This window comes from Ovis aries, chromosome 14 (genome assembly GCF_016772045.2).
Source record: "Ovis aries strain OAR_USU_Benz2616 breed Rambouillet chromosome 14, ARS-UI_Ramb_v3.0, whole genome shotgun sequence".
NCBI classification, from domain to species: domain Eukaryota; kingdom Metazoa; phylum Chordata; class Mammalia; order Artiodactyla; family Bovidae; genus Ovis; species Ovis aries.
Window position 1 is genome coordinate 38,146,847 of NC_056067.1, and position 13,071 is coordinate 38,159,917.

General features: G+C 35.6%; 1 protein-coding gene across 1 annotated transcript in view; it reads left to right on the plus strand.

Annotated features, from left to right (window-relative positions):
• The window catches only part of PMFBP1 (polyamine modulated factor 1 binding protein 1), a 475,252-nt gene that overhangs the window by 88,251 nt on the left and 373,930 nt on the right, over positions 1-13,071 (plus strand). The gene's annotated exons all lie outside the window — the stretch shown is intronic.

Genomic DNA, 13,071 nt, shown 5'->3' on the forward strand with positions numbered 1-13,071 from the left:
AAGAGACTCGAATTCAATCCCTGGGCCAGGATGATGCCCTAGAAAAGGAGATGGCAACCCACTCCAGTATTCTTGCCTGGAGAATCTGATGGACAGAGGAGCCTGATAGGCTACAGTCCATCTGGTCACAAAGAGTTAAACATGGCTGAAGCAACTTAGCATACAGCACGCACAGCAAAGATGTGTAGAAAAGGGAACCCTGTGTACTGCTGGTAGAAATTTAAATTGATGCAGCCACTGTGGAAAACAGTGGAAAGGAAGTTCCTAAAAATGTTAAAAATAAAACTATCATATGACCTAGCAATTCCACTTCTGGGTATTTATCCAAAGGAAGATACTTTTGGTATTAATCTCAAAAAGATACTGAACCCTGTATTCATTGCAGCATTATCTACAATAGCCAAAACATGGAAGCAATTTGTGTCCATCAATGATTGAATGGATACAGAAAATGCATTTAAACACACACACATATACTGGAATATTACTCAGCTATAAAAAGAAAGAAATTCTGCAATTTGTGACAGAATGAATGAACCTGGAATGCATAATGCTAAGTGAAACAAGTCAGACAAAGACAAATTGGAAAAACAAAAGCCAAACTCATAGAAAAAGAGATCATATGTGGGTTTACCAGAGGTGGAGGGTAGAAGGATGGTGAATTGTAGGAAAGTGCTCCCAAGGTGCAAATTTCCAGTTTTAAGTTTAATAAGTATTAGGGATGTAATGTACAACATGATGACTGTAGTTTACACTGCTGTATGATATATAGTATAGTTGTTAAGAGAGTAAATTATAAAAGTTCTCATCACAAGGAGAAAATTTTTTCTTTTTATCTCACATGCTAGTAAAGTAATGCTCAAAATTCTCCAAGCCAGGCTTCAGCAATACGTGAACCGTGAACTCCCTGATGTTCAAGCTGGTTTTAGAAAAGGCAAAGGAACCAGAGATCAAATTGCCAACATCAGCTGGATCATGGAAAAAGCAAGAGAGTTCCAGAAAAACATCTATTTCTGCTTTATTGACTATGCCAAAGCCTTTGACTGTATGGATCACAATAAACTGTGGAAAATTCTGAGAGAGATGTGAATACCAGACCACCTGACCTGCCTCTTGAGAAATCTGTATGCAGGTCAGGAAGCAACAGTTAGAACGAGACATGGAACAACAGACTGGTTCCAAATAGGAAAAGGAGTACATCAAGGCTGTATATTGTCACCCTGCTTATTTAACTTCTATGCAGAGTACATCATGAGAAACGCTGGACTGGAAGAAACACAAGCTGGAATCAAGATTGCCGGGAAAAATATCAATAAGCTCAGATATGCAGATGACACCATCCTTATGGCAGAAAGTGAAAAGGAGCTAAAAAGCCTCTTGATGAAAGTGAAAGAGGAGAGTGAAAAAGTTGGCTTAAAGCTCAACATTCAGAAAACGAAGATCATGGCATCTGGTCCCATCACTTCATGGGAAATAGATGGGGAAACAGTGGAAACAGTGTCAGACTTTATTTTTGGGGGCTCCAGAATCACTGCAGATGGTGATTGCAGCCATGAAATTAAAAGATGCTTACTCCTTGGAAGGAAAGTATGAGCAACCTAGATAGCATACTCAAAAGCAGAGACATTACTTTGCCGACTAAGGTCCATCTAGTCAAGGCTATGGTTTTTCCTGTGGTCACGTATGGATGTGAGAGTTGGACTGTGAAGAAGGCTGAGCACCAAAGAATTGATGCTTTTGAACTGTGGTGTTGGAGAAGACTCTTGAGAGTCCCTTGGACTGCAAGGAGATCCAGCCAGTCCATTCTGAAGGAGATCAACCCTGGGATTCCTTTGGAAGGAATGATGCTAAAGCTGAAACTCCAGTACTCTGGCCACCTCATGAGAAGAGTTGACTCATTGGAAAAGACTCTGATGCTGGGATTGGGGGCAGGAGGAGAAGGGGACGACCAAGGATGAGATGGCTGGATGGCATCACGGACTCTATGAACATGAGTCTGAGTGAACTCTGGGAGATGGTGATGAACAGGGAGGCCTGGCGTGCTGCGATTCATGGGATCGCAAAGAGTCGGACATGACTGAGCGACTGAACTGAACTGAACTGAAATATGCTTGATGTACAATGTGTTGATTTCTGCTGTACAGCGGAGTGATTCAGTTACACACACATTTATATATATTTTTTAAAATATTCTTTCCCATTATTGTTTATCATAGAATGTTGGATACAGTTCCCTGTGCTATATAGTAGGACCTTATTGTTTATTCATGTTAAATTAATATATAATAGTTTGCATCTGCTAACCCGAAACTCCCAGTCTATCACTCTCCCACACCCTTTCTCCCCCTTGGCAACTGCAAGCCTATTCTCCTTGTCTGTGAGTCTGTTTCTGTTTCATGGAAGTTTATCAGCGTCATATGTTAGAGTCCACATAATAAGTGACATCATATGGTGTTTGTTTCTCTCTGATTCACTTCACTTAGTATGATAATCTCTAGTTGCATCCTGTGTGTGTGTTAGTCACTCAGTCGTGTCCAGCTCTTTGTGACCCCATGGACTGTAGCCTGCCAGGCTCCTCTGTCCATGGAATTTTCTGGGCAAGATTGCTACAGTGGGTTACCATTTCTTTCTCCAGGGGATCTTCCTGACCCAGGGATTGAACCTGGGTCTCCAGCATTGCAGGCAGATTCTTTAGCATCTGAGCCACAAGGGAAGCCCCCATGTTGCTGCAAATGGCATTATGGCATTCTTTTTTATGGCTGAATAGTATTCCATTGTATATATGTACCACATCTTTATCCATTCATCTGTCAATGGACATTTAGATGGTTTCCATGTCTTGGCTGTTTTCTTTCTTTTCCTTTTATTATATATGTGAGATGATAGATGTTAGCTGAATCTATTGCAATAATCATTTCACAATATACATAAATCAAATCATCATGCTGTATGTCTTAAACTGATACAGTGATATATGTTAATTATTTCTCAATGAAACAAGAAAACAATATAAATCAAAAAGATAAAAAATTTTCAAAGATGATTTTAAAATACATTTTTTCTGGGTGTCCACTTTCATTGGAGTGTATTGTAAGATTACTTACTTGTGATTGTATGGCTTTGGGAACTTTATATTTTTAGAATCAGGTTAATTTTTATAATTTTACTCTCTAAGGGAAATACTAAGAAAGAAGAGACAAATGTAATTACAGAAAGACAAAAGAAAGGCAGAGAGTTGGCATTAATGAATTCAGTGATATCTTTGGAAGTTTTAAGGAAGATTCCTGTAGTAGAAATCTGTAGCTGAAGAATTAAAGTTAAATCTTATATCTTCCAGCATTTATTAACTAACTGAAATATGCAGGTGTTTACAGTAATTAAAAAAGAAGCTTCAGATGTTTTTACCCTATACTGGATAACTGAATTTAAGGATAAAGAGTAATAGTGACTGGCCAAAAGGAATATTGTAAAGGGTTTTAAATTGTAAGAAATCGAGAATTGAGATAGCAGGTGTCAGAATCAAGTGACTAAGAAAGAATTATGTATGCCAGTGTTCTACTAGAGTTTTACGAGTTTTAGTGCTAGTTTGGAGTGAAGCATTGGATGCACAAGATTTCAGTTAGGGTTTTAGTGATGAAATAAGTAAGGAAGGAAGAGAATAAATCTTAATGGATTGAAAGTAGCTGCTGAAATGAATCTCCTCCATGCCTTTCCTCTAATTGTAGGAGATGGTTTATTGGAAATCTCAAGTTTGAACTACTCAGGTCCTGTATCCCATCCCTCTAGGGCCAGCTCAGCCCTTCATCCTGTCAAAGCAGATAAAACAGAACAGCCTGCAATTTGCTATAAAGGGGTCCTTGGGATGAAGCATTTTAATGTCCGTAAAGAGTAGACAAGACCTTCATTGTTAAAGACTCCCATGGAACACTTCAAATGGCATGGATTTGTCTTGATACCCTTTGCCAAAATTAATAGATTTGGGGAAAAGCTGAGCATTTAGGTCTGCTTATTATCCAATAATATTTTGCTATATTTGATCTTCTTTTTGCCAGGATCCCATAATACCAACAACACATTAAGTAAGGAATACTAAATAAGATGGCTACTAGTTTTTAGACCTGTGTCAATTAAACATAGGAGGAATACAGAGTTACAACAATAGTATTTTAGAAACTAAAAATCAAGTATAATGATCTAGAGAATAAATTAAATTGATCTAATTTGACCCATTGTTTTTTAAAAAATTTTACCTCTATTTATCAGTCTGTGGTTGAACTGCCTTTCTGGTTCCAAAAGGCTATTCCAACCAAGAGCCTTCTTTTGAGGAAATAACGTGGAGTAATAAAATACCAAGTGTGTTATTTTGAATTCTTCTCATGCTTAAGAACAGAAATATCTTAAGCTTTGATAGAATGGTGCAATTTTATATTTTCCATTTGACTACTTTAAAAGGTTCATTGTCTTTTAATTAAACTACAGGGGGGAAGAGCAGAGATTAAAAGATGTAGTACTATAAAGGGGATGGCTTTTAGCTACTAGTACTTGAGTGAAGACACTACAATAAAAGCAAGATGGAGTGCAGCAACAAGTTTTGTGCCTTGAAGCCTCCTCCTGTTTGACTGTGGCAGTAATTTGAAGTTAATTTGTGCAGCTTCTTAATAAAAGACTGTGTTTTATATTCCTTGATTCTCCCCAGCATCTTTTCTCAGCTGTTCTTTTATCTTCCCTTTCATGAGACCTGCTGCAGCTTACAACTAGATATGATAATGAGGTAAACCAGTTTAGATGAGAAGCTTTGACCAGGCTCAGTACATGGATGTTTCCTATTCATCAACATTTTTAACTTTCCACAAAATAACCACCTCAAATAGCCCCTGCCTCTAATCTCCCACATTCTGTTCTTACTGATGAGTGGAGGTCTACTTCCTCCTGTAGTGATTTGTAGTTTTAGCATGGAGTGAATGTTTGGGTTTCTACATTTGGGAATATTATTGCCTCGTAGTTCTTATTTTCCTTTGTCTGCGTGAAAAAAAATTTTTTTTCTTTGTGTCTGTTTTTCTCCCTTTGCTTTCTACTCCCCCACATGTCCCCAAGTCCTTCAAGCCAATGAGGCTGTGGTGACACCTTCTGGGCAGAGCTGGGAGTGAATTGCAGCCATAAGTTCCATGTTGGTGTTAACATACCGAAGATTTGGTGTGTACTACTAAATTTAGTTTGCTTCATCAAAAGAACTGAAACAGCATTCTGCTTCTGCTCAGTTTCTAGAACCTGTTAAATATCGATGTCATTTCTTACAACGAGCAGGGATTTGCAGTTAGCTAAATAAAATGGCAGTGAGTATGCCTGCTTAATAAATGAAAGGGTATGGTACTTAGTTGAGCCTAAAAATAATGTTAACAGAGGAAAAATTAATAATTACCTGTAATTAGAATATCAGCACTGTACACTATTGGTTTTTTCCCATGCTCTGATGCAACAATATCATGGCAGCAGGAGAATGTGCTATAAACAATCTCGGTAGAAACAGTGTCATCCATCATGACCATCCACTGTTGGGAGCATAAGATGAAGTTTTCTCCAGAGATGTTCTTGTCCTCCCATATTGCTCATTAGTGTTAAGAAACATGTAATAATTCTTAGTAGGTTCTGTTGGATCCTTGCTGTCTTCTGATCAGACTTCATTCCTCCCACCTCTACTTCAAAGTTAGTTTAACGCTTGTATTAAAAGATTTTAAATTATGCTTTTTCATACACTGATGAATACAATAACGGTTTACTGTTACCAATTTATTTATTCATTTTTTAGCTGGCCTTTGTTTGAACACTGGGCATGATAAAAACTACAGTTTTAAGGGAAATCACTAGGTAGTACTACCAAACCTTATGAAGTTTATTATGAAGTAATTTTAGAGAGCTTAGGAATCTTTCCCCTGTTTTCTTTAATAACTGAATAGCAAATGCAGAAGTATCGGACAACAAAGCTGTGACTAGCTGTCAAAGCAGCCATAAAGCTAGCCGTCTCTATAACATTACCTTAGGGCAGTGTCAAGTGGGAAAGCACAAGACACTAGACATAAGGACAAGGACAACTGGTACTGCTGGTTATACAGCATTTGAAACAGCACTGTGTGCCCTTTGCATCATTCTTTGGTCAAATATTGCATACTCCATAAATGATACATGCACCTATATTTGCTATAGAAACCAGTATTCCTATTACTACTGCATAATAAAATCGAGGCATGTACACAGTGCCTTCTAATTTTGATTTGCAAACAGATGGTAGATAGCTGAAAAATCGGGGGAAATTCTTTTCTGAAGTTAAAATAAAATAAAGCTAATTCATAATACTAAGTGTGTGAATAAGTAACAAAAATCATGTAGTAACTGTGGAGATGATGGTTTTATTTGAAGAGTGGGGGAGGGAAGAGAAAGCTAGAAGGAAGCAAAAACACAATTTGGCCTAAAATTGAATTTCTCTGATAAGGCATTTCAGAAGCGGCTTGTCTTATTCACTCAGCAGCAAAATAATCATATGCGCTTTAATAATCTTTATTTTACAGGAGTATGTTGCCAGGGTAACGGGATGTAAGCAGGGGAACAGCACCTTGCAGATCACAAAGGCAAATCTGTGGAAAGAAATTTCACTGAGTTTCTCTTTTCCTTACCAGTGTAATAACGACTCTTATTTTTCCTGCAATATTTAATAATCTCACATAAACAATCTTTTCCCTTTCCCTTCTCTATATCTGTTTAAACATGGGCAATAACATAAATCTGGAACTGTCAAGCTCAGTGGGTTAAGCAAAAAAACAGATGTTATATCTTTAGCATTTTTATGTAATTACTTTTTATTACTGTTTTACTCCATCTCCATCCCTCCCGATCTTACTGTTATTTCCTTCTCTTCTGCAAACCAATCTGATGAGAGTGTGCCAAGCAGGGCGGGCTTGAGGTGGGAGTTGGTATTAATATTTGGCTACATTAATCAAAAATTTTTATTAGCTAAGCTTGGCTGCATGAAGATTTTAAAGAGGCAGAAATTGCAACTTAAAACATCTATCTTTTCGTAAGGGGGTAAATTGAATTATAGCAAATAGAGTGACAAGCATTCAGGCCAAAAGCTGCAAAAATAATGTTTTCATTACATTTGTGCACATACAAACATACATACACATACATACGTACATAAGAGAGGAGTGAAGAAGGAAAGGAAGCAATGTTCGATTCCTTCAGCTTTTCACTGGGCACTGGAGCCTCAGTTTGTTCTAGGAAATTGGCTGGTTGAATTTATGGCTCAAACAAAATGAAAGTTGCCAATGCCTTTCAAAAGAAATAGAAAACTAGCCATAAGAATGTGACTGCTGATCATTTGATTGGATCAGATTTATGACAAAGCTATGGCTTATAAATGTTTGCCTGTCATTATCCTTGCCAAAAGCCATAGGCTGTGAAAGTGCATATAGAAACAAAGTAATATTAGGCTGTGAGGCTGGAAAAAAATTTTTAAAGAGCTTTCATGAAATTAGATATGAAAATCTATATTCAAATGATTAAAGATTTGACTTCTGCCAAGAATTTTAAGTTAATGCTCTTAGTTTTAACATGCTCACTGTGAACCCAAGTTATATAGCTCATACAGTTCTTTATCTAAGTCTGTAAGATAATCAGCAACCATAAACAGGTGCTGAGAAGCCATTTCTGGATGGATATCATTATACATTATATTCTTTCTGAGTTTTGGTGAAATTTATTGAAATGTAGTTTTTATTATTTTTATTCCTAGACATTACTCTTTCATCTTAGATAACCCTTCACAAACACTTAAAATTTTCAAGCTAACTAAACCGATCTTAAAACAGGTAATGGTAAAAGGAAAAGTAAAATATTAAAAGGCCAAAGACTCATTAAAATGGCAAATTGTAAAGAAAACATTCCATAGTGGTATGGATATTGTATCTCAGATGTTCAGAAAAATGGAAGGTTACATTTGAAATAGTAAGATTTCTGATGTTCCAGAAATCATTTTAAACCCAAATGCTACAGGAGCCAAAGCTTGATTATCTTCAAGCATCATTGAATGTTCTTGAGAAAAATTTTAAACTCAACAGAGTTAAAATTTTACTCTATGTTAAAAACCTGTTGGTTTAAACTCAGCTCGTGATTATTCATTCTACATAGAGTCAATTTATTGGGGAAGTTTTTTTAGAGCCAATATTTTCTTTGATTAAAAAATATCTATTGACCTCTATAATGTCAATTATTTTTTAAGAGCCTATAAGTTCCCTTAGATAAATGTAGCCAAAAGGGAGGACATTTTTCTATCCTTGGGCTCCTGTTTATATCTTAGATTCAATGTTCAGTGGAAATATGGTTAGCACGTTGGAGCACAGAATCTCACATCTGTTTTCTTAGAATTTGAGCCATTGTTTGTTCTTGATACATGAAAATCACCAGTAACTCTACATTTTTAATTGTTTCGAAGATGAGCGTATGGTTGGCAAATGAAAGCATGATGGTAGGTAAACACTGTTAATTTAGTAATCTTACTTCAGCTATCATAATTTTCGAATCAGATGCTAGTATTTGCTGTTTCTTAGTTGATGAAAAAGAATTCTTTTTTTTTCATGTACTTTGGAATTCTGTGTAACAAGATATTAAAATGGGACTATCCCTGTTTGTTTTAGCTGAGTCTTAAGAAAAGATGTAAAAGATATGGCACCACCCTCCAGTTTTTATGTGAAGAGGAAGGAGAAAGCCAATTATGTGATTCTTAAGCCACTTAACCATGTCATGTATATAAAAGAATTGGGAGGTTGAAAATTAAGAAATGGAAGATTTTCATAGAGAGCTGGTGTGTTGAGTGTCCCATCACGCCTGCAAGGAGGAGTAAAGATGCATCTCCTTTCATCTGAATCCAAGAGAGAAGCTTTGTGGAGATGACCTGGAAAGCTAAATAACTGATCCCTGCATATTCAGAATTGCTATCTGACTAATGCCTGAAAAATCTAGATTCTGGTATTGATTTGTCAGCTGCTTTAAAAGTGAAGTAATGAAGAGGTAGCTATGTTAAGTAACCTACATTTTCAGGGTTTTCTTGGAGCAAATGTTGCTGAAGTATATGTCATGGATCAGAGGTTGGCCATATGCACAAGAGAGATGATCCAGCATTGTCTTAGATCCGTAGAACATCTGGAGGAGCCCAGTGATTCCAATAAGTGAAGCGAACTGCCCATTTTGGCAGTAACAGGAAGCAGAAAGAGAGCTTCACCCAAGTCAAAAGATGTACAAGTGAGAGTCATACATCCTCTTTACCACTCCAAGTGTACAGGCTATGGCAGGACTGAACTGGGAAGGAAAAGTAGCTATAACATTGAAATTTAAAGTTTTTATTACCAGACTAGAATAGATGTATTAATTGTTACATATTTTTTAATACCTGTAAATTAACAGAAACATGGAATCTGCCCTAAATTTTATACATGGGCATGGGAAGTCCCATAGAATAAATTATCATACTGAAAAGCAACAATAACTTTTTTATTATTACTTGTTCAATTTATGATTGTGTGTGTGTGTGTGTGTGTGTTTGTGTGTGTGGCAAAAAAAATAAAAGAGCTGAATTACTGGGACTTCCTTGGTGGTCCAGTGGCTAAAACTTCGCATTCCCAATGCAGGGGGCCTGAGTTAGGAAACTAGATCCCACATACTGCAACTAAGAGTTCACATGCTGCAACTAAAGATTCCCCGCAGGTCACGATTAAAAGATCCTGCATGCCTTGACAAAGATCTGGCACAGCCGAATAAATAAATAAATGTTAGACAAGAAGAAGAAGAGTTGCATGTTGGGAAATACCATTACATGTTTCTTTTAATCTCTAGCTTATTACGTCCATCTTGGCAGACAGTATCTCTATCCAATCTACTGAGCCCTATCCATACCTCAGTGAGAAGGTAGTAAATAAAGCCAGGCAAAATAAAAAGAATAGTAGACTGGAAGTTTTTGATAGATTGTTTTATCCATGTGATTTTATCTCTTTTCTAAAACCCCTCTTACAGCCTTTCTCAGTTTAAAATTTTGATATGTCTTTCTTTGTCTAGAACTTAGGAAGGGGTATTAAAAATCAAGGGGCCTTGAATAACCAGCAAACTATATTATATATTACTAAACACCAGAAATTAATGGTAGTATTTTTAGAAGGACACGATCAAGTTCTTAATTCAGTATATGGATTAAATAAAAACTAGATGTTGTAAGTGAATGCAATGTTTTCTAAAGGCTCTAAATAATCTTTAATAAATACATAAGAAAAATCTCTAAAACATTATCCAAATACATATATGCCATTTTCATTACTGCTTCCAGTTTAGTTTCCTGGGGATCCCTTGGCTTCTGAGTTTTGCTGGGCTTGATTAGGCTGTAGCTGTAATAGTCAGATGTTAGAAAAAGTAATATTAAAGTGGGAAATTCATAGACTCTTCTGAGGGCATTTGGTTGAAAAACTGGAAGCTGATGCTGATGATGTACAGATGACAAAGGAGAGATGATGTGAATATCATAAATTAGGTATCATCAGGCCCCCTAGGGATGAACCTGTAATGCTCTCTACAAAAGCTACTTTCTCCCTTGACCTTAACAGAAATTATGTATCTCAATTCAGACAAAGAAATCATCGTATTTTCTATTCTGTCTCTCCCTCTCAATCAATTTCTAAATATGTTTAATCCCAGTGCTCTTAAATTATTTAATAATTCTTATTAGTTGAATGAGATTTTGTTCATCATTTGCAAAGTGTTTGTTACAAACTATGCTAATGTCAATGCTTTTTTCCTCTGAAGTTCACTTGTTGTATACAAACGTATTTGTATACAAATACATACAAATATGTGTACTTACTATAAAAATAATACAGATACTACTAAAAATTGTTATTGAAACATATAATTAGGAAAATTGACTCATTAAACATGTCTAATTGTGCTTATAATTTTATCACAGTGAAGCACACTGAAATGATGTCTGACCAGTTCAAGTCTTGACTCAGCCAGCTCAATAGTTTTGAGACTTTGGGGGCAGTCAAAAGTGTTTTCTGTCTCTCACCTGTATTATGAGAATAGTACTTCTTACCCTGCTTAAATGACAGAGTTATTGAAAAGATCAAGATTCGGAAATATATAAAGGGTAATGTGTATCTAAATAATATATTAATAGCTATCTTTTTACATAGATTATTCTTTTCCATTATATGATTTAGTCATATTCATGATTTTTTCATTATTATGATATTAAATGCACAAAAGTATCGAATTGTGCTTCCTCCTTTCCACTGCTAAGAACTGAGTGAAGATAAAGTATATTTTCAGTCAACCAGAAGATTTATCATGTCCCACAATTAAAGGCAAGTTTTAAATTTGAGGGAAAACAGGAATTTCAGTAGTTTTCATTCACTCAAAAAAAAAAAAAAGGAGTCAAAACTGTTAGAATAAGGACATAGCAAGGAACAAGTCTTATCATAAGAATGCTGAAAAAAACTATAAAGAACTTTCCTGAACATTCTATGTAAATATCTAAGCCTGCATTTTGACTTTTGGATAACAAATCTCACTATCTTTGTATCTTTTTTTCCTCTTAGCATGTTTAGGGGCTATTGCTAAACTTGAAACAACAATTTTTAGAAATAGTATAGTATCATTGACCCTGAGAATCCCTCCGTCCTTCCCTCACATCTATACTCTTTTAATCACAAGTGGTTAGACAAATTTGAGTAATCTGATGTTAAAAAATTGATGGACAGGTTATTATCTTGGCTATAGTTTTAGGCCAGTATAATGTGTGGTAACCAAATGTGCTAACCTTTCCAAATAGGAACGCACCAGAAATGTTAGCCAAAAACCAGGGATAGGTGACTTCTTGAGACAACCATAAGCATTTGTCCAGTTTCCAATTTTAAGAATCATAAATCAAGAACTTCTGATGTGAAGCTGGAAAAGAAGAACCTTCTAACATCTATGCTTTGTTCATAAACAAAATTTTTAAAATAAAACCATTGCATACTTTTATTCCTTTAAGGCAAATCATATTTATAATGTTTCTTCTCTCATCAAAGAATAGTATAGGCTTATAGGACATTTTCCCCCCACAAATTAGTTTAAGGCATGTATGTACAGGTTAGTTAAGAAGACCTGATAATTCTTTTTCAGATTTTAAAAACTATTTTGTCATTCATATTAATTAACAATTTATTGTGTCTTTTATATGAATGATGTAGAAAACATTTCTAAAGGGTAGGAAAAATATGTTCCATGAAATCCAGGAACTCGCAAGTTAAGAAATTATTTCTATGCTACATTCAGATAAGAGAAGTTTCCTTTGTTTCCTGTCCTCACTCTGAATTCGTATTTCTCTAACTTTGATATATTTTGCATTATGGGCAAGGGAAAAGCATATTTTTATTTATTGTTAAAATGATTACTTTAACCGTTATTATATGAACCATCTACTTATTTTATAGACGATTAACTGAGATACTAGTAAGATTGTAATTGTACGTCTGGGTTGCAGTTCAAATCTTTTGATTCTCAGTAGACTGGCTACATACACTGGTATTAATTGTGGCCTTTTTGTGGCTGTTGTGTTTGAAATGGTTGCTGACCTCTTGTTGTAGTTACAGAGTGGATCTTGGCATGACCTACTTTAATATAATTCTTATTAGTAACTCCATTGAAGTGTTAAATGATAAATCCTGTCAGTGTTTTTCTTTGGGTAATCCTAACTTAACCATATTATGAAAATAGAAATAGCTCTCTAAGGAAACAGGAGGGGTGTATGTCTCTGTGTGTGTGTGTGTCTTTAGTCCTGAAGAACAGATACTTTGGGCTTGCTTTTGTCTTTAGGAATGTTATTTAAAGATGTTCTTGACATTTTCCTTGTAATGCAAGGATTTGTAAAAATACTTTTTCATTTCAGGGCATGAATATAACATGCAAATATCACAAGTCTTAAATGATCCAATTTCTTACTCTTAAAGCACAGTGGCTACACATCTTTATCCCACCATAAAGTATCACGAT